A 21,866-nucleotide genomic window follows, 5' to 3' on the forward strand; every position below is an offset into this window, starting at 1 on the left:
AAAGAACACTCTGGCACCCTGAAGCTGATCAAATAGGTCATCAATACGTGGCAATGGATACCTGTTCTTCACTGTAACCTTGTTCAACTGACGATAATCAATACACATCCACATAGAACCATCCTTCTTCTTTACAAATAAGACTGGAGCACCCTAAGGCGACACACTAGGCCTAACGAACCCCTCTCAAGCAACTCCTGTAGCAGTTCCTTTAATTCTTTCAACTATGATAGGGCCATACGGTAGGGTAGAATAGAAATGTGTTGAGCGCCCGGTAACAAATGAATGCCAAAGCCGATATCTCTGTTAGGCAGCATGCCCAGGAAGATCTGCCGGAAATACGTCTGGATAATCCCTCACTACCGGAACTGACTTGACGGTAGGAGTGTCAGCACTAACATCCCTCACATATGCTAGATACGCATCACACCCCTTCTCAACCATTCGATGAGCCTTAAGAAATAAAACAACCCTGCTAGGAACATAATCTAAAGTACCTCTCCATTTTAGCCGTGGTAGACCTGGCATAGACAACGTCACCATCTTGGCGTGACAATCAAGGATAGCCTAATAGGGCGACAACCAGTCCATGCCTAAAATAACATCGAAATCCACCATACTGAGCAATAATAAGTCGGCTTTGGTCTCAAAACCACTAAGAACAACCAAACACAACCGATACACACGGTCAACAACAATAAAATCTCCCATAGGTGTAGACACATAGACATGAGAACTCAAACAATCACGGGATACACCCAAATACAGAGAAAAATAAGATGACACATAGGAATAAGTGAAGCCTAGATCAAATAAGACTGATGCATCTCTATGACAGACCGGAACAATACCTGTGATGACAGAATCGGATGCAACTGCCTCCGTCCTAGCAGGAAGGGCATAATATCTGGCCTAGCCTCCCCCTCTAGGGCGACCTCTACCTGTCCGACCTCTACCTCAAGCTGTCTGTTCAGGTGGAGTGGTAGTTGGTGCTGTAACCATAGCTTGAGGACCCGGTGGAGCACACGGGGCTTGAGTGGATGCTGCGACTGGCTCAGGCCTGATTGGCTAGACTGACTGCTGAAAGCACCCCGTGCAGGAGGTACACTAGACAATGGCGGTGCATAATAGGGACCCTTGAGCCTAGGAGTGGTCAAAGTACCGCTGTCGGCTGGAAGTGATGAATGAACAGGGCGACCCACATAGCCCCTACCCTAATGAGCTGTAGTTAGGGCACGAGTACCACTATATGTTCCACTCTCGAGACCTCTTGGCCTCCATCTCCTATCTCTCCTGAGTCAGCATACCCTCCAATCTCCTAGCAATCCCCACTACCTGCTGGTATGCGATGTCCATCTGCAACTCTCAGGCCATGCTAAATCTGATGTTGGGGATTGAGACCCTCAATAAATCAATGAACCCGCTCCCGAATAGTAGCAACCAAGGCTGGTGCATGCTTGGCCAAATCACTGAACCGAACCGCATACTCTGACACGGTCATAGAACCCTAGCGCAACTTCTCAAACTCTGTGCGCCATGAATCTCTGAGACTTTGGGGAACATAATCCCTCAAGAACATATCTAAGAACTGAGTCCAAGTGAGTGAAGTTGCCTCGGATTAACTACCCAACTCGTATGCTCGCCACAACTGATAGGCCGCTCATCTAAGTTGGAATGTAATGAAAGAAACCCTGCTAAAATCCGCAACACCCATAGTACGGAGGATACAGTGGCACTCCTCAAGAAAACCCTAGGCATCCTCTGACGCCAAGCCACTGAAAGTAGGAGGGTGGTACTTTTTGAACCTCTCGAGCCTGAGCTGCTCCTCCTCAGAAACTGCTACCCTAACCTCGGGCTGAACTGGGCTACCGGCTGCATTAGTATGACCTCTAGAACCTGATCGGCCTGGACCCACTGCTCTGGGGTACGGGCGAAAGGAGTCTGTGCTCCTCCCCCAGCCTGAGATGTGGCAGGAGCAAGCGGTATCAATCCTGCCTGAGCCAAGGTGCTGAACATGCTCAGAAACTAGGCGAGAGTCTCCTGGAGGGCTGGTACAGTAGCAGACGTCTTAGGTGCCTGCCCTCCAACTGGAGCTACTGGTGGCTCCTCTGTAGCAGCTCGTGCGAGTGCTATGGCTACACCACGTGGACGTCCTTGGCCTCGACCCCGGCCCCGGCCTCTCGCGGCTCTAGTAGGTGGCACGGGTGTCTGGTCATCTGATCCAGTTGTACGTGTCCTCATCATCTGTGAGAGAATAGAAAGACAAAAATTTAGAATCCAAAGTCAAAAATTTCGCACGATAAGGAATCAAAGAAGTGAAGCTTTTCCTAACAGTTCCATAGCCTCCCGAAGATAAGCACAAATGTCTACGTACCGATCCGCGAGACTTTACTAAACCTGCTTGTGACTTATAACACCTATGAACCTAGTGTTCTGATACCAACTTGTCACGACCCCAATTTCCCTCCGTAGGATGTCGTGATGGCACCTAGTCTCTAAGACTAGGTATGCCTAACAATTATGCGGAATAACTGAATATAAATCTGAAACTCAAACCTCATCGTATAAAATAAATAAAAAATGCGATACAAAATAGTTACAACAACCAAAACTCAGTAGAAATAGGTCACAAGCTCTAAAGAGAAATACTAAATATCTCTATACATCGGAGTCCAATGAGGATAAGAAAAATAACATAATAAAGATAGAGGGGGACTCCGAGGTCTGCGGACGCTGGTAGATATATCTTGAAGCCTCCACGTACGGTCTAGCTCACTGATATCTGGTCTGGTAGGATGCACCTGGATCTGCACAAAAGATGTGCAGAAGAGTAGTATGAGTACACCACAACGGTACCCAGTAAGTGCCAAGCCTAACCTCAGTAGAGTAGTGACCAGGTCAGGTCAGGGCCCTACTAAAAATAATAGGAAACAAGGCAGAAGATATAATAATATAATGAAATGACTGAGAAGTGAACAATGAGAATTTACAGAAGATAACAACACGGGATTCAAGAAGACAACTACAACACGTGAGGAAAACAAGATTCTTACAAGTTAAGAAACAACAACAACAACAACAATATAGCAAATAGAGGTAAACAACAGGGGCGCTCGCGAGGTACCGCCTCGTAGTCCCAAAAGTAAATATCTCACACAACAGGGGCACTCCCGAAGTACCGCCTCATAGTTCTAAAAGTAAATATCTCACAACGGCATGGTAGAAACCTCGTGCAAACAATGATAACCGCACGGCAGAAACCTCGTGCCATAATAACACTCTGCATGACATAAACCTCATGCCACAATAACACTCCGCACGGCAGAAACCTCATTCCACAATAACACTTTGCACGGCAGAAACCCCGTGCCACAACCAAATAGTTATCTCAACAAAAGTTATGAAAACAACACATAACAAATGGAACAATGAAATTATAGCAAGGAATCCTATAGTTAAGGAATGAATACGTAATCAAAGGAACCAGGTAATTCAACTAAGCATGTTGCACAAATTGTAAGTAAGAGTTAATACACGTAGACACGCGACATTAGGCTTAACATGATGACTACACATGCTAGAGTAACTCAGTTAAGGAATTGAAAAGGAAACTACTTAGTAAAAACCAGATTTTTAACATTTAACCCGAGTACGCACTTGTCACCCCGCGTACACGGCCTTCACGTATTGCAAATACCATAACAGTACAAAATCCTAAGGGGAATTTCCCCCACACAAGGTTAGACAAGTCACTTACCTCAAACTTCGCTTAATAAGTCAATAAGAAGGCCTTTCCCTCGATTTTCCAACTCCAATTGGCTCGAATATAGCCAAAACAATTAGATACTATAAATATAATTATAAGAAACTAATTTAAATAATGAAACTACGACTTTAGCAAAGAATTGAAAAATCGCTCCAAAAGGTCAACCCGGGTCAACATCTCAAAATCCGACCAAAATTATAAAATCCGAACACCCATTCGATAACGAGTCCAACCATACAAGAATTACTCAAATCCAACCTCATTTGGCCTTTCAAAACCCACAAATTCGGTCTACGAACTTTCACCATTGTTTTTCAAATTTCTCAACCCAAATCCTTAATTAAATGAAGAAATTAATGATAGATTAGTGGAGATTAATCAAAAATGATCAATAATCTTTACCCAAATGTTTCCTCTGAAAATCTCTCGAAATATCTCCACAAACCAAGCTCTCTAGGTAAAAAAATCAAAGTGAGATCAAACCCTCGAAATTAGGCCTTTTCTGCCCAGGACTTCCGCATCTGCGATAAAGTTGGCCGCATCTGCGGTCTCGTAGATGCGAGGCCTGCTCACACTTCTGTAGCTCATCATGTTTCTTTGGACAGAAGTCCACTTCTGCGGACATCGCTTCTGCGAGAAGTTGGTCGCTTTTGCGAAGCAGCTCCCCTTCTCCTATTTCCGCACAAGCGGTTGGCCTGCCACAGATGTGACTCTGCTTCTGCGGTCATTCATGCACACCTGCGGCCACTGCCACACCCAGCCCCTTTCCACTTCTGCGCTGCCATGCTCGCATTTGCGAGCTCGCACCTGCGAGCAAAATTCTGCTAGTGCGATTGTACCAGAAGGCAAAAATTTCCAGATTTGTTCTAAGTCCAATTTTCATTCCGTTAATCATCTGGAATCCATCCAAGGCCCCCGGACCTCAACCAAATATACAAATAAGTCCCAAAATATCATACGAACTTAGCCGACCCTTCAAATCACATCAAACAACGCTAAAACACGAATTGCACATCAATTAAAGCCTAATGATCTTTAGAACTTCTAACTTCTACATTTGATGCAGAAACCTATCAAATCAAGTCCGATTGACCTCAAATTTTACAAACAAGTCACAATTGACATTACAGACCTACTCCAACTTCCGGAATCAGAATCTGACCCCGATATCAAAAAGTCCACTCCCGGTGAAACTTTCCAAAAATCATCCAATTTTCCAACTTTCGCCAATTAATGCTGAAATGACCTACGGACCTCCAAGTAAACATCCAGACACGCTCCTAAGACCAAAATCACCCTACGAGCTACTGGAACTGTCGAAACTCCATTCTGGAGTTGTCTTCATACAATTCAAACTACATCCAATTCCTAATACTTAAACTTCCAATTTAGGAACTATGTATTCCATTCCACTTTGAAAATCTCCCGAATCCGACACCAAGAACCCCGAAAAGTCACAAAACCACAAAATAAAATAGAGGGAGTAATAAATAGGGGTTCGGGGCTAATACTCTCAAAATGACCGGCCGGGTCGTTACAGATTGCCTCCCAACAAGCGCCTTATTTATAGTCGTGGCACGACGCTATCACTTTCACCACTTTTTCCTCCACTTTGAGGATATAAATTGCGCCCCCAATTTTGCATCAATTTTTCTATCACATTCCTGGGGTGGTGGTACGAACACAAAAGAACCAAGTAAACAATGTCGCATCTTGCACTTCTTGGACTTTATGTGAGGGATGTCGTTTTGTCTCATTGGCATTGCAAATTTTAGAATATATGCACTTTGTTTCCCATCCATTGACTCCTCCATAGGATCGAATGGATCAATTCTCGTGTCACCAACCAAGCACAATATTTAAAAGTGGTTAGAATGAGGTCCAATGTGCTCCAACTCTATAATCTCTTCACTTTTGATATCCTCACTTTTGCACACTTCGTCAACCTTGGCATCATTAATAATATTTTGGTCAAATAGTTGAAATTCCTCTTTCTGCTTCACAAGTTTGCCAGTATCAACAACAATTATTTGTAGGGCATCAGACGCCTCAACCTTTTTATTCAATTGAGCTAGTTGAGCTTGTTCCTCTAGCCAAGATTGGCTCACGATAGCTGCTTCTTCAAAGTTATCTTCTTGTGGGAACTCGTTCTCTTCGTCAAGTTGAGGTTCTTCTTGAAAATTAGCCATTAATTCATCCATTCTAGTGTAACACCCAGGAAAATTTCGAAGTATATAAGTGTAAAGCCCGGTAAAATATGCAAAGAAAATAATGTTTCATGGCGCCGGACTAGGCTTACGTGTTTGAGGATTGTAGAAATTATTTTTGGGTTGAACAATGCACCAGAAAGTAAAGAAATATTTTCAGCAGAAAAGTGTATTTCTGCGGTCCATTATGTGACCGCAGAACCACACTGCGGACCGCATAATGGCCGCAGAGTGAGGCAGTTGATTGGGTCAGTTGGAATAAACTATGCGGTTAACTATGCGACCGCATAGTGACCGCATACACAGGCAGTTCTTTTGGCTATTTTGTAACCAAATATGCTACCGATATGCGGTCCGCATATCGGTTATGCGATCGCATACCTTGTTCCGGAGCTCCATTTTTAGGTTTTTAAAACCCGACCCTATTTCGTTAACTACACTCTTTGGGCCATTTTTGAGACATAATCTGATATTTTAGAGTGAGGGAGAATGATCTAGAGTGAGAAGGTGTTCTTCCATAATTTTTCTTCAATTCTTGCGCAAGTTTTGGAAGATTAAGAAAGGAAGCTTACTAGGTCTTCATCCTAGAGGTAAGATTCTACACCCTAAACCCTAATTTCGAAATTTTTTGAAAATGGGTAACTAGCAAGATAAAATTTTGGGCATGAGAGTTGTTTATTTTACATGCATGTGTTATCAAAGGGTGTAGGAAGATTGTTGAGCTAAAAATGGTAAAGATTGGGTTGTGGGATGATGAAGTCCTTCATAAAAAGGACATAGAAACCTTATGCACACCTAGTGTTTGATAAAATGCTCAAGTGAGCTACGACCATGATCATCTTCCAAATTTTGATTCAATTTGTTATATTTCTATAATAGATTGAAGTTGCTAAGAATTCTGGAATGTTTTAGAGTTTAAGCAAGCTCAATTGAGGTATGTTGGCTAAACTCTTCTCTTAGAATTGAATCCCACGATATTCATGTAAATTATGTAAGGCCCGAGTAATTCATTATGAAATTGGCTATTCCGAGTAAGATTGGGTTGAAAGATATATGTTCAACAAGTCTCCCAAATGCTCTATCCATGTTATGTTACCAATTGAGGATGTGTTAAAATATGGGTTGTGCATTAATAATGTTTCGACTTTAAGTCAAGTTCAAATGAAGGCTATTATGCCAAATTTTGTGAAATATCTCTATGTGCAGTAGACTCTAAATTGCTCACATGTGTACTACACACTTTGATTTGAATTGTGTTTGTTGTTGATGATGAGGATGATAATTGAAATTGATAATGTGAGCATGAAATACTGAACATGGCCAACGTGTCAAGAATGATCTTTTAATTATGGCAGCTAGTGCCAATGAAATGAAAAGATGTGAAAGTATTATGAATTGTGATGATTGATATAAAAAGGTTGATGCCTCAAACAAGACAGCCCAGTCGGTCGGGTCGTGATCGGACACCATGTCGCACACATGGTGGTGATTGTGCTGGAAATTGTAATTTAAATTGTGATTGTGGTCGATGTCCCTAATGGATAGCTTAGCCGATCGAGACGGGGTCTGACTCCGTTTTAAAGACGGTGGTATTGATTTTGAGAGAAAATGTGATTGATGTCTCTACAGAATTAGCATAGCCGATCGGGTCGTGATCGGACTCGGTGCTAAGAGTGCGGTGGTACTGGCCTTGTGAATAATGATATTGTGAATAATGGTATTGTGAATAGTGGTATTGGTATGGTGAATAATGGTACTGGTATTGTGGACAATGGTATATCGATACTAAAAATCTCCCAATGTGAGATATGGAAATTAATTTGAACACTGTCTTGATCCTAAATTGAGGTTTGATGTTAATTAAGGCTTTCATTGATATTATGATAATCTTATTTGTATTATTTGTCATTCTATTGAGAGGGTGTTTAGTTATACATACTAGTGCTATTCGACAGTACTAACGTCCCTTTTGCAGGGGGCGCTGCATCTTTCAATGGATGCAGGTGGTTCCACAGTAGGAGATATTGGTCAGTGATAGCAGTGCACCTTCTTCCCAGCTGACTTGGTGAGCCCCACTTCATTTCGGGGTCATGAATCTTTTGTACTTTGTGTATTCTATTTGAGGTATAGCCGGGGCCTTGTTGCCGGCATTATCATTGTACTCTTCTTTATCTATAGAGGCTCCGTAGACATAATGTGGGTTGTGTATAGGTGCTGGGAAAAGACAAACTATGTTATGTTGTGGATGTATTACTTGTCCATTTGAGACTTTAAAAATGATGAAACAATTAGAAATGAATTGATATTGTAGACATGAACACATTTTCGCCTAATTATTGATAATATGTATTATCTCTATTCATGGATGAGTTTGGGTAGAATGAAATCTTACAGGCTTGCTCGGTCGGGTTTACTTGGTTGAGCGCCGGTCGCGTTCCTCGGTTTTGGGGCGTGACAAACTTGGTATCAGAGCCTAAGGTTTTAAAGTGTCCTAGGATGTCTCGGAGCCATGTCTAGTAGAGTCCTTATTATCGGTGTGTTGTTGACCACATCTATAATTAAGATGCTACATGGGCATTTAGGAATAATACCCTTCTTTCATGTTATTGATTGTGCGATAAAGCTTGTTGTAAGACTCCTACTCCTTTAACTCCTGAGTTGCTCTAATTTTCAGTACATGGTGCCTAAGAAGAAGGCAAGAACTGGCCACAGAACCAATGTCACCCCAGGAGTGACAATTGATCGTATAATTGATGATGCGGGTGAGCACCCGAGGAGTGAGAATATTCCCTCCGGTTACTACACTGCCTGACTCTACTATAACTGATCAGATCGCACCTGTTCCTACACCTACTGAAGGTGTAACAGTTCCTCCAACTGATATACCAGTTGCACCTCCAGCTCCAGCTTCTGATTCTGGTGTTTCTGATGTTGATCTTAAGGGAGCCATACAGATGTTGGCTCAAATAGTGGCTTCCCAGACCCAGAGGTCAAATGTTGCACCCACTTCTTCCAGTCAGCTAGGGGATTCTACTGGTTCTAGGGTGAACAGGTTTCTCCAGTTGGATCCTCCAGTGTTCACGGGTACTAACCCAGAGGAAGATCCCCAGGATTTCATTGATGAGATGCACAAGACTCTCAGAGTTATGCATGCTACTAAAACAGAGGCAGTGGAATTGGCCTCATACCGCCTGAAAAAGGTGGCATATTCTTGGTTTGAACTATGGGAGGAGTCCCGTGAAGAAGGGAGCCCTCCGACGAGGTGGGGTGAGTTTGCTGATGCCTTCATTGATCATTTCTTGCCTACCGAGACTAAGGCAGCCCGTGCTGCTGAGTTTGATAACTTGAGGCAAGGTAGCATAAGTGTGTGGGATTACCATATGAGATTCGCACACCTGTCTAAATATGCTATTTACATGCTGCCCACTATGGAGGCTAGAGTTCGCCGATTTGTGCAGGGCCTTAGTCCCTCGGTAATTAATGAGGCCGCTAGAGCAACCTTGAATTCTGATATGAACTATGGAAAGATGGTGGCATTCGCTCAAGACACAGAGACCCGCAAATTAAGTAACAGAATAGAGCGAGAGGGTAATAAGGCCCGATCTACGGGCAACATTGGTGGTTCTTCAGGTGGTGGCAAGTCAACATCCAGAGGAGGGTCGCCAGGGCCATCACAGTCCTTTGCTCAGTCTTCGGCTAGTGCCCTGCCATCAGGTCCTAGTCAGCAGCAGCAGTGGAGCCGTTTCAGGCCCAGTCAGGACAACACAGGATCCAATCAGCAGGGTCGTCATGGTGGTAGATTCCAGCAGCAGAGGAGGCCCCATGCCCTAGGTGTGGAAATATGCACCTAGGAATATGCTACATGGACTTACCCATATGCTACGGATGCGGATTGAGGGGTCACATTCAGAGGGATTGTCGTTCGTCCTGCCAGGGTGCGGGCAGGGGCATGGCACAGCCAGCCAGTTCTACAGCTACTACATCCGCAACACCTCCTCCAGCTCGAGGCACTCCAACACCCACAGGGCGTGGTGCAGCTAGGAGTGGAGCACAGAGTTCGGGAGGATCTGACTGTTTCTATGCTATTAGGGGTAGCCAAAATTCAGAGGCTTCTCCAGATGTTGTCACAGGTATATTGACTGTCCAATCTCATGAAGTATATGCTCTTATTGATCCCGGTTCCACTTTGTCATATGTCACACCTTATGTTGCTATGAAATTTGGGATAGAACCAGAACAGCTTTATGAGTTGTTCTCTGTATCTACTCCGGTTGGTGAGTCTATTTTAGCCCCGCGGGTTTATAGGGATTGTGTTGTTACGTTGTGTGGTCGGGACACCGTGGCCGATCTTATTGAATTGAGAATGGTCGATTTTGATGTGATAATGGGGATGGATTAGCTTTATTCATGTTTTGCCAAGCTTGATTGCCGAACCAGAACCGTTAGGTTCAAATTTCCAAATGAGCCAGTTATTGAGTGGAAGGGTGATGATGTGGTGCCAAAGGGTAGGTTTATTTCCTACCTTAAGGCCACAAAAATGATCAACAAGGGATGTATTTACCATTTGGGCCGGGTTACGGACACCGATGCTGAGGCGCCTACACTTGAGTCCGTGCCTGTTGTGAATGAATTTCCGGATGAACTCCCTGGAATCCCACCAGACAGGGAGATTGATTTTGGGATTAATGTGATGCTAGACACACGTCCTATATCCATTCTACCCTACAGAATGGCACTGGCAGAATTGATGGAGCTAAAGGAACAATTGAGAGATTTGTTAGAAAATGGTTTTATCCGGCCAAGTGTGTCGCCTTGAGGCGCACCGGTCCTTTTTGTAAGAAAGAAAGATGGGTCACTGAGAATGTGTATTGACTATCGGCAACTTAATAAGGTAACAATCAAGAATAAGTACCCACTGCCAAGGATAGATGATTTGTTTGATCAATTGCAAGGTGCCAGGTACTTCTCCAAGATTGATTTAAGATCCGGGTATCACTAGTTGAAGATCAGGGAGCGGGATATTCTGAAAATAGCTTTTAGAACTCGGTATGGGCATTTTGAATTTCTGGTGATGTCTTTTGGGCTAACAAATGCCCCAGCAGCCTTCATGGATCTTATGAATCGCGTTTTCAAGCCATTCCTTGGCTCTTTTGTGATAGTGTTTATTGACGATATTCTTGTATATTCACGAAGTCGAGAAGACCGTGCCGATCATCTCAGGGTAGTTCTGCAAACCCTGCATCAGCACCAGTTATATGCAAAGTTTTCAAAGTGTGAATTTTGGCTTGAATAAGTCATATTCTTGGTTCATGTAGTTTCTAGTGAGGGAATTAAGGTTGATCCTCAGAAAATTTCAGTGGTGAAGAATTGGCCGAGGCCTACAACTCCAACAGAGATTCGCAGTTTCTTAGGCTTAGCTGGATATTACAGAAAGTTTGTGGAGGGGTATTCTACTCGTGCCTCTCCATTGACTAAATTGACGCAGAAGGCAATTAAGTTCCAATGGTCAGATGCTTGTGAAAAGAGTTTCCAGGAATTGAAAGCAAGATTGACTATGGCACCGGTGTTGACTCTACCAGAGGGTATAGATGGATTTGTGGTATATTGTGATGCTTCAAGAATCGGGCTTGTGTGTGTATTAATGCAACATTGGAAGGTGATAGCTTATGCTTCTAGGCAACTAAAGAATCATGAAAAGAACTATCCAATATATGATTTAGAACTTGCGGCGGTGGTATTTGCTTTGAAAATTTGGCATCATTATTTATATGGGGTCCAAGTGGATATATTCACGTACCATAAGAGCCTTCAATATATTTTCAAACAGAAGGAATTGAATTTGAGGCAGAGAAGATGGCTTGAATTACTCAAGGATTATGACATTGATATTTTATACCATCCGGGGAAGGCTAATGTTGTGGCGGAAGCTCTTAGCCAGAAATCTATGGGTAGTTTGGCTCACTTGGAGGCATATCAGAGGCCATTAGCCAAGGAAGTTCACCGATTGTCTAGTTTGGTAGTTCGTCTTGCGGACTCTAGTGAAGGAGGGGTAATTGTGCAAAATAGAGTTGAATCATCGCTTGTTGTGGAAGTCAAAGAGAAGCAATACAACGATCCATTGTTGGTGCAGTTGAAAGAGGGGATTCATAAGCATAATACCATGGCCCTTTCTCTTAGCATGAATGATGGTACACTAAGGTACCAAGGGCGACTCTGTGTTCCAAATGTGGATGGTCTCCGGGAAAGAACTATGACTGAAGTTCACACTTCTAGGTATTCCGTGCATCCAGGCTCTACAAAAATGTATCATGATCTTAAGGAAGTCTATTGGTGGAATGATATGGAGAGGAATGTGGAGGACTTTGTGGCAAGATGTCCGAATTGTCAGTAAGTAAAGGCTGAACACCAAAGGCCTGGTGGGTTGGCACAAAACATAGAAATTCCAACGTGGAAGTGGGAAATAATTAATATGGACTTTGTGGTAGGATTACTGCGCACTTCGCGCAAGTTTGACTCAATTTGGGTGATTATAGATCGACTCATGAAGTCATCACACTTTTTGCCGGTTAAGTCTACCGACACAGCGGAGCAGTATGCTCAGCTGTATATCAAAGAAATAGTCAGGTTGCATGGCACCCAAGTTTCCATCATTTCTGATCGGGGAGCACAATTCACTGCTAAATTTTGGAAGAAATTTCAGCAAGGTTTGGGTACTCAGGTGAATCTTAGTACAGCCTTTCACCCGTAGACTGACGGGCAGGCAGAGCGGACTATTCAGACGCTTGAGGATATGTTGCGCACTTGTGTTCTAGATTTCAAAGGTAGCTGGGATGATCATTTACCACTCATAGAATTTGCATATAACAATAGCTATCATGCTAGCATTCAGATGGAACCATTCGAGGCTTTATATGGTAGGAGATATAGATCTCCCATTGGGTGGCTCGAAATTGGGGAAGCAGAGTTGATATGGCCAGACCTCGTGCATCAGGCCATGGAAAAAGTTAAAATCATTAAGGAGCGGTTGAAGACTGCTTAGAGTCGTCAGAAATCCTATTCGGATGTTCGTCATAGAGATTTGGAGTTCACAAAAGATGAATGGGTATTCTTGAAAGTTTCCCCCATGAAGGGGGTAATGCGATTTGGTAAGAAAGGGAAATTGGGTCCGAGGTATGTCGGGCAGTACAAAATCATTCAGACACCTGAGATGTCATTAGTACACCCGGTGTTTCATGTGTCTATGTTGAAGAAAGTAGTTGGAAATCCGACACTCATTGTTCCGGTTGAGACTATTGAGGTAAATGAGAAATTGACTTACGAAGAGATTCTAGTTTCTATTATTGATCGGCAAGTCCGAAAATTGAGGAATAAAGAAACTGCCTCCGTGAAAGTGTTGTGGCGAAACCAATAGGTTGAAGAGGCTACTTGTGAGGCCGAGGAAGAAATTAAGAAAAAGTATCCTTATTTGTTTGAATGACCATGTATTTAAAATTGTGATCTAGGAAAAAAAATTATAAGACTTACTTTTTATGAATTTTATATCATGTGAACAATTGGCATTAAGGGTGTTCTTTTCTGGATATATATTGCTTATGAGACCACATTTAGTGTTGATTTGTATTATGTTACGTCGTTGGAATACGTATATGTTGTTAGGACGTGTTTCTGGGGCTCTCTGACAGGTGGATAGGCCTAGTTACAAGGAAAACTCTGGCAAAATTTTTGGAGATTTTGGGAGTTAGTCAAATTTGGGGCTGCTCGAATATGGTATAAAACAAACTGAGTTTCATAAGATGCTAATGACGAATTTATACCCTCATTCGAGGATGAATGATCCTAAGCGGGGGAGAATGTAACACCCCGAAAAAGTTCGAAGTACTTAAGTGTAAAGCCCGGTAAAATATGCAAAGAAAAAAATGTTTCATGATATCGGACTAGGCTTACGTGTTTGAGGATTGTAGAAATTCTTTTTGGGTTGAACAATGCACCAGAAAGTAAAGAAAAATTTTCTGCAGAAAAGTGCATTTTTGCGGTCCATTATGCGATCGCAGAACCACTCCGCGGACAGCATAATGGCCGCAGAGTGAGGCAGTTGATTGGGTCAGTTGGAAGAAACTATGCGGTCGACTATGCGACCGCATAACTGTTATGCGGTGCATTATGCGACCGCGTAACAGTTATGCGGACCGCATAGTGACCGCATACATAGGTAGTTCTTTTGGCTATTTTGTAACCAAATAAGCGACCGATATGCGGTCCGCATATCGGTTATGCAATCGCATATCTTGTTCCGGAGCTCCATTTTTAGGTTTTTAAAACCCGACCCTATTTCGTTAACTACACTCTTTGGGCCATTTTTGAGACATAATCTGATATTTTAGAGTGAGGGAGAATGATCTAGAGTGAGAAGGTGTTCTTCCATAATTTTTCTTCAATTCTTGCGCAAGTTTTGGAAGATTAAGAAAGGAAGCTTACTAGGTCTTCATCCTAGAGGTAAGATTCTACACCCTAAACCCTAATTTCGAAATTTTTTGAAAATGGGTAACTAGCAAGATAAAATTTTGGGCATGAGAGTTGTTTATTTTACATGCATGTGTTATCAAAGGGTGTAGGAAGATTGTTGAGCTAAAAATGGTAAAGATTGGGTTGTGGGATGATGAAGTCCTTCATAAAAAGGACATTGAAACCTTATGCACACCTAGTGTTTGATAAAATGCTCAAGTGAGCTAGGACCATGATCATCTTCCAAATTTTGATTCAATTTGTTATATTTCTACAATAGATTGAAGTTGCTAAGAATTTCGGAACATTTTAGAGTTTAAGGAAGCTCAATTGAGGTATGTTGGCTAAACTCTTCTCTTAGAATTGAATCCCATGATATTCATGTAAATTATGTAAGGCCCGAGTAATTCATTATGAAATTGGCTATTCCGAATAAGATTGGGTTGAAAGATATATGTTCAACAAGCCTCCCAAATGCTCTATCCATGTTATGTTACCAATTGAGGATGTGTTAAAATATGGACTGTGCATTAATAATGTTTCGACTTTAAGTCAAGTTCAAATGAAGGCTATTATGCCACATTTTGTGAAATATCTCGATGTGCATTAGACTCTAAATTGCTCACATGTGTACTACACACTTTGATTTGAATTGTGTTTGTTGTTGATAATGAGGATGATAATTGAAATTGATAATGTGAGCATGGAATACTGAATATGGCCAACGTGTCAAGAATGATCTTATAATTATGGCAACTAGTGCCAATGAAATGAAAAGATGTGAAAGTATTATGAAATGCGATGATTGATATAAAAAGGTTGATGCCTCAAACAAGACAGCCTAGTCGGTCGGGTCGTGATTGGACACCATGCCGCACACATGGTGGTGATTGTGCTGGAAATTGTAATTGAAATTGTGATTGTGGTCGATGTCCCTAATGGATAGCCTAGTCGATCGGGTCGAGATCGGACTCCATGTTAAAGATGGTGGTATTGATATTGAGAGAAATTGTGGTTGATGTCTCTACCGAGATAGCCTAGCCGATCGGGTCGTGATCGGACTCCTTGCTAAGAGTGCGGTGGTACTGGTCTTATGAATAATTGTATTGTGAATAATGGTATTGTGAATAGTGGTATTGGTATGGTGAATAATGATACTGGTATTGTGGATAATGGTATATCGATACGAATAATCTCCCAATGTGAGATATGGAAATTAATTTGAACATTGTCTTGATCCTAAATTGAGGTTTGATGTTAATTAAGGCTTTCATTGATATTATGATAATCTTATTTGTATTATTTGTCATTCTATTGAGAGGGTGTTTAGTTGTACATACTAGTGCTATTCGACAGTACTAACGTCCCTTTTGCAGGGGGCGCTGCATCTTTCAATGGATGCAGGTGGTTCCACAGTAGGAGATATTGGTCAGTGATAGCAGTGCACCTTCTTCCCAGCTGACTTGGTGAGCCCCACTTCATTCTGGGGTCATGAATCTTTTGTACTTTGTGTATTCTGTTTGAGGTATAGCCGGGGCCTTGTTGCCGGCATTATCATTGTACTCTTCTTTATCTATAGAGGCTCTGTAGACATAGTGTGCGTTGTGTATTGGTGTTGGGGAAAGACAAACTATGTTATGTTGTGGATGTATTACTTGTCAATTTGAGACTTTAAAAATGATGAAACTATTGGAAATGAATTGGTATTGTAGACATGAACACATTTTCACCTAATTAATGATAATATGTATTATCTCTATTCATGGATGAGTTTGGGTAGAATAAAATCTAACAGGCTTGCTCGGTCAGGTTTACTCGGTTGAGCGCCGGTCGCGTTCCTTGGTTTTGGGGCGTGACATCTAGCATGCAGTCCTTTGATCGCTAAGGCAGTCTTTTTGTGAATTGCATCTTGTTGCTCGGCTACTTGCCTCATCATGTCCATAATACGAGCAACGCGTTCCATATCCTCCACTTCATTGCTCCTATCAAACTCATAAACATGATTAAAAACATCATAATAAGAGCTCTAAAAAAGATAATAAGAATTAGGACAACCATCCCAATGACCACCTTGACCACCACACACATTACAAATATTCCACTCATAAGATTGAGATTCACAATTTTTCCACAAGTGTGGTCCTCCACAATATGGATAAGGATCACCATAATAAGAATAACCAATATTCGACCAATTCTCATTCCAAGATGCCATGTCAATAAAGATAATAAAATATTAAACTAAGATAAAAATAAAAAACTTGAATAGACAAAAAGTAAAAATCTAATCTAGTAAAATAGTTAATTTCTAAGTCCCCAGCAATGATGCCAAAAACGTGTTGCTCCCAAACGCACACGTAAGTATACGTGATCGACAAGTAATATAGGATTATAAGTCCAGATATCGTACCGCTAGGGACTTGTTATTAACTATCAACTAACTTAAACTAAGGCAATGAATCTATTCAAGCGATTTTCTAAAGTATGAATATTTAACTAAAACTAATCTAGAATAGTAAACTATGAAATTAAAGAAAACAAGTTTGCAATCATAGAGATGAATTCAATGGGAGAAAATTTTCCAGAGCTATGGGTTAGCTAACAATCCAGTTGAGTTTTTCACTTAAATCGTCTAATTAATTTATCTGGTTTATTTATTGATAGGGTTAATATTGCTCGTAGCCTTCTTTCGAAGTACTACTTGCCTATTCAAGCTAATCTATCGCCTATATTGTAACGACTCGGCCGGTAATTTTAAGCGCATTAGCTCCGATCCCCTATTTACTGCATTCCCCGTATCTGTTTCTGCTTATGTGACATGCTAGGAGGTCTTGTTTCGGTTTCGGAGTGTTTTGGGATACTTAGTCCCTAAAAAGGGAAGCTTATGTCTTAGGATTTTGACCGTAGTCGGAATAGTATGAAGATGACTTTGGAATGGAGTTCTGTTGGGTCTGTTAGCTCCGTTGGGTGATTTTGGACTTAGGAACGTGTCCGGACTGTGAGTTTGAGGTCTGTAGCTGATTTAGACTTAAAATGGCGAAAGTCGAATTTTTTGAAGTTTGACCAGGGGGTTCACTTTTTGATATCGGGGTCGGATTCCCATTTTGGAAGATGGAGTAGGTCCATAATTTTGAATATGACTTGTGTGCAAAATTTGAGGTCAATCGGGCATGGTTTGGCATGATTCGGCATCGTTTGTAGAATTCAGAAGTTTAGAAGTTCTTTAGGCTTGAATCCGGGTGTAATCAGTGTTTTGGTGTTGTTTTGAGTGATTCAAAGGTTCGAGTAAGTTCATATTGGGTAATATGACTTATTGGCATGTTTGGTTGAGGTCCCGGGGGCCTCAGGTAGATTTCGGGTGGTTAACGGACTTTATTTTTGAGTTGATGAAGCAACTGAAGAGCTGCTGCTACTAGGGTAACCGCACCTGCATAGTGGGCACCGCAGGTGCGAGCACGTAGAAGCGTGGCATGAATCGCAGATGCGGGCAAGGCCATGAAGGACAGGGGTCGCAGGTGCGAAGAATTTCCCTCACCTGCGGTAGCACAGATGCGGACAAGTGGACGTAGGTGTGGGGGCAGCTAGGAGAGAGTGACTCCGCAGAAGCGAGGCCAGGGCAACAGATGCGCGTTCGCAGGTGCGGAACCTGGAGCGCAGGTACGAGCCCTGGAGGTGCAAGTGACTTCCACAGAAGCAGCATTTTCACCGCAGATGCGGTGTCGCAAGTGCAACAATAGGTCCGTAGATGCAAAAAGTCTGGGCAAAAGGTTTAAAAGCAAGGGTTCGCAATTTTAGTCTTATTTCAACATTTTGGACTCGGACTAAGGCGATTTTGGAGAAGATTTTCGAGGTGATTATTGAGGTAAGCTTCTTGTACTTGTTTTGGATCATAAAACTTGTTTCCCCACTGATTTCCTCACCTAATTAGTGAGATTTTGAAGTGAAATTTGGGGGTTTAGGGCTTGAGAATTGGAGAGTGGATTTTGGGGATTTGGATGACCAAATGGTGTCGGATTTTGATAAATTTGGTATGGTTAGACTCGTGAGTGAATAGGCTTTCGGATTTTGTGACTTTTTTCAGATTTTGAGGTGTGGACCCGGGGGCCGGGTTGAGCCTCTTTCGGATTTTGGCTTATAATTTTGTATTTTTCTTGTGGAATTGATTCCTTTAGCCTATATTAATTATACCGTACTGCTTGTGGCTAGATTTTGAGCGTTTGGAGACTGATTCGAGGGGCAAAGGCATTTCGGAGTAGGATTTGCTCAGCTTAAGGTAAGTAACGCTTTCAAACTTGGTTCTGAGGGTTCGAAACCACGAACTATGTGCTATACGATTGGTATTGAGGTGACGCACATGCCAAGTGACGGGCGTGCGAGCGTGCACCGTGAGAACTGTGGCCTGGTTGATTCCATTGTACTGTATAGTGTCTCTATTTTGTTGATATCCGTGTTTTCATCTTGTGATAAAGTAATTGAGCAGTCAATCATGCTAGATATCATGTTTAGGCTTTATGCCGGCACTGTTGGGACCCCTAGTGGTCGTTTCTTGCTGTCATTTCAATGATTTCATTGATATTATGTACTCAGTCATGTTCATGCATTTCATATCATATCTCTGTCTCAATTGTTATTTATTGATACATCATATCATTGTTTTGGACTTATTATCATGATATTGTGAGCCCGTGAGTGAGACTGGAGAGATTGATGACTGAGTGAGGCTGAGAGCCTGATTATGAGTGACAGTTATGGGATCGGGCTGCACGCCGCATCGGTTATACTGATTTTATGATAGCGCTTGGACTGTAGGAGCCCCTCTGGAGTCTGTAACACACCTCCAGTGAGCGCGGTTGATATTATTAAGGGATGGATCTTCCCTGGACATGAATCTTGTCCGAAGTACTTGATACCTGGAGATGGATCTTCTCCACAGGGCTGGATTGACCTTCCTCGGTACTAGGTGACTTATAGTCAGTGATGTAGATGTTCCGGGATGGATCTTCCCTGGGTCGTATGGGCCATATACAGTACCGAGTAGTTGAGCATTCGAGAGTGTGAGCACATGAGGCTGACAGCATGGTGCATCACATACATGATATGTATTGGCATATAGAGATAGCAGAGTTATATTCTTTACACTGTTCAGATCTGCTTCACTTTATTGTTTTGAGTTGCCTATTTAATTTGAAAGCATGCCTATGTTTCTGTATAATTATTTTTATTTTATCTGTACCGGTTGAGTTCGTCACTACCTTTCAGTCTAAAGTTTGGACTTGTTACTTACTGAGTTGGATGTACTCACGTTACTCCCTGCACCTCGTATGTAGATCCAAGCATTTTTGGTCACGGCGGTAGTTGCTGATTGAGACTTTAGAGTTCGGAGACTACCAAGGTAGCTGCACGGCATTCGAAGGCCTTGACTTTCCTTCTATATCACTAGTTGTATTTTCAGTTTATTTCTCTAGACACCGTAGTGGACTGTATTCTGATTTAGATGCCCGTGTACTCAGTGACACCCCGGTTTTGGGATGGATTGTATCGTATTTTGGATATTTCTATTTTCAAAAAAGGCTTTCTTAAATTATTAAATTGCTTCCGTCTTTATTTTTAAAGATTTTTTTTTTCTGTGTTGAGATGTTGAGTTGTGGCTTGCCTAGTTCCACGATAGGCGCCATCACGACAATTAGATTTTGGGTCGTGACATATATTCTTATGGAATTATGATTAATAAGAACGCATTAATAATTTCCGTATAATAACCAAGCAAGGCGATTAGGTATATCCCTATCCTAACCATAAATCCGTTCCCGATGCTCGAGTTCAAGATCTTGCTCTACTCAATCTTATTTTCAATTTAGTATTCCCTCTCCCGAGTTCAATCCTAGATTCGTAGATAGTATTTAATTGGTGATCAAGCAATTAAATAATTAAGCACAAGATTAAATAAATAAACTAATATGATAAAATAATAAGAACAATTCAAGTTTCAAACTACAATGTTCATGTAGCACCCAAAACTTTAGAACTAATAAACTATGAGATTAAAGGGAGGGAAGAGAAGAAAACTGAGAATCCTTGCTCCAAGCGTGGTTTATGTTCTCCTTCTCCAAAGTGACATGTTCTCCCTCAAAAATATGTTAGATACCCTCCAAATTAGGTTTAGACTTGATTTTATACGAGTTGGGGGGGAGGGGGTCTTGGGCCGAAATAACCTTGTCCCAGGCGAAGTAGGAGATATTTCCCGTCACCAGCGCCCAGGGTAGCGTGGGGCGCTGGCTGTGGCGCTGGAATTCAACATTTTCCATTTGTTCTCCGTTTTGGCTCTAATCTCGCATCTTTCGCCCCCTATTGCCTCTAGATGATTCATACATATAGAAATATCACGAATTAACATAAATCAATACATTTTATATCTGAAATCTACGAGACACGAGTAAAACATGAGACAATATACATATAAATATATATACTTTAAACCAAATATCAAATGACCAGATATAGAATTGACTCATCGGGATATTTATAATTGGTAAAAAAATAATTAAATACTCTATTAAAGAATGACTACATGATTATTGGAAAGTTTTGTCGTTTCGTTGATGTACCTAGATAAAAGTAAGATGCTTTTTCCGATTTCAATTTGGAAAAATAGAAGGAAAAAAAAAACAAGATGAAGATCAAGATGTATTTAATTATTTGTTAAAATGTCCTCTCTTTTTCATAATAACTAGTAGTTGTACCTGCGCAATGCGCGATCAATATTAAAAAATATTAATTAAATTAAATTGTGATCGGACTTGTTTGAACATATTAGATCGTATTGCTTTAATAAATTTTAAATATCATCTTATTTGTCAATATGATATACCCAATAATAAAATTTCTATTAAATTAAAGGGATTTATATATTCATTGAGTAACTTTTTCGTTTATATTTTTCTTTATTCTATTATCCAATGTTTAGTATTTTTGCATTGTTAATAGAAATATTTATTAGCATATTACTTTATAATATTTTTGTCTGCTCGCTTTCTTTTTATAATATAAGAGAAGATATATATTTTATTAAATCTTAAAATATTTTTTATTTTAAATTTTATCCTGTTGTTGTCAATAATATTATCTGAATTTTAATGAATAAAATTTCTATTAAATTAAAGGGAGTTATATAGTCATCAAATAAATTTGTTGTATGTATTTTGTTTTATTATATTATCCAATATTTAATATAATTGCATTGTTAATAGAAATTTTTATTAGCATATTACTTTGTTTAATATTTTTGTCTACTACTACTTATTTTTGTAATATAATAGAAGATATATATTTTATTAATCTTTAAATATATAGATTTTAAATTTTATTCTAATGTTCTTAATAATATTGTCTGA

Source organism: Nicotiana tabacum, chromosome 13 (genome assembly GCF_000715075.1).
Source record: "Nicotiana tabacum cultivar K326 chromosome 13, ASM71507v2, whole genome shotgun sequence".
Lineage (NCBI taxonomy): Eukaryota > Viridiplantae > Streptophyta > Magnoliopsida > Solanales > Solanaceae > Nicotiana > Nicotiana tabacum.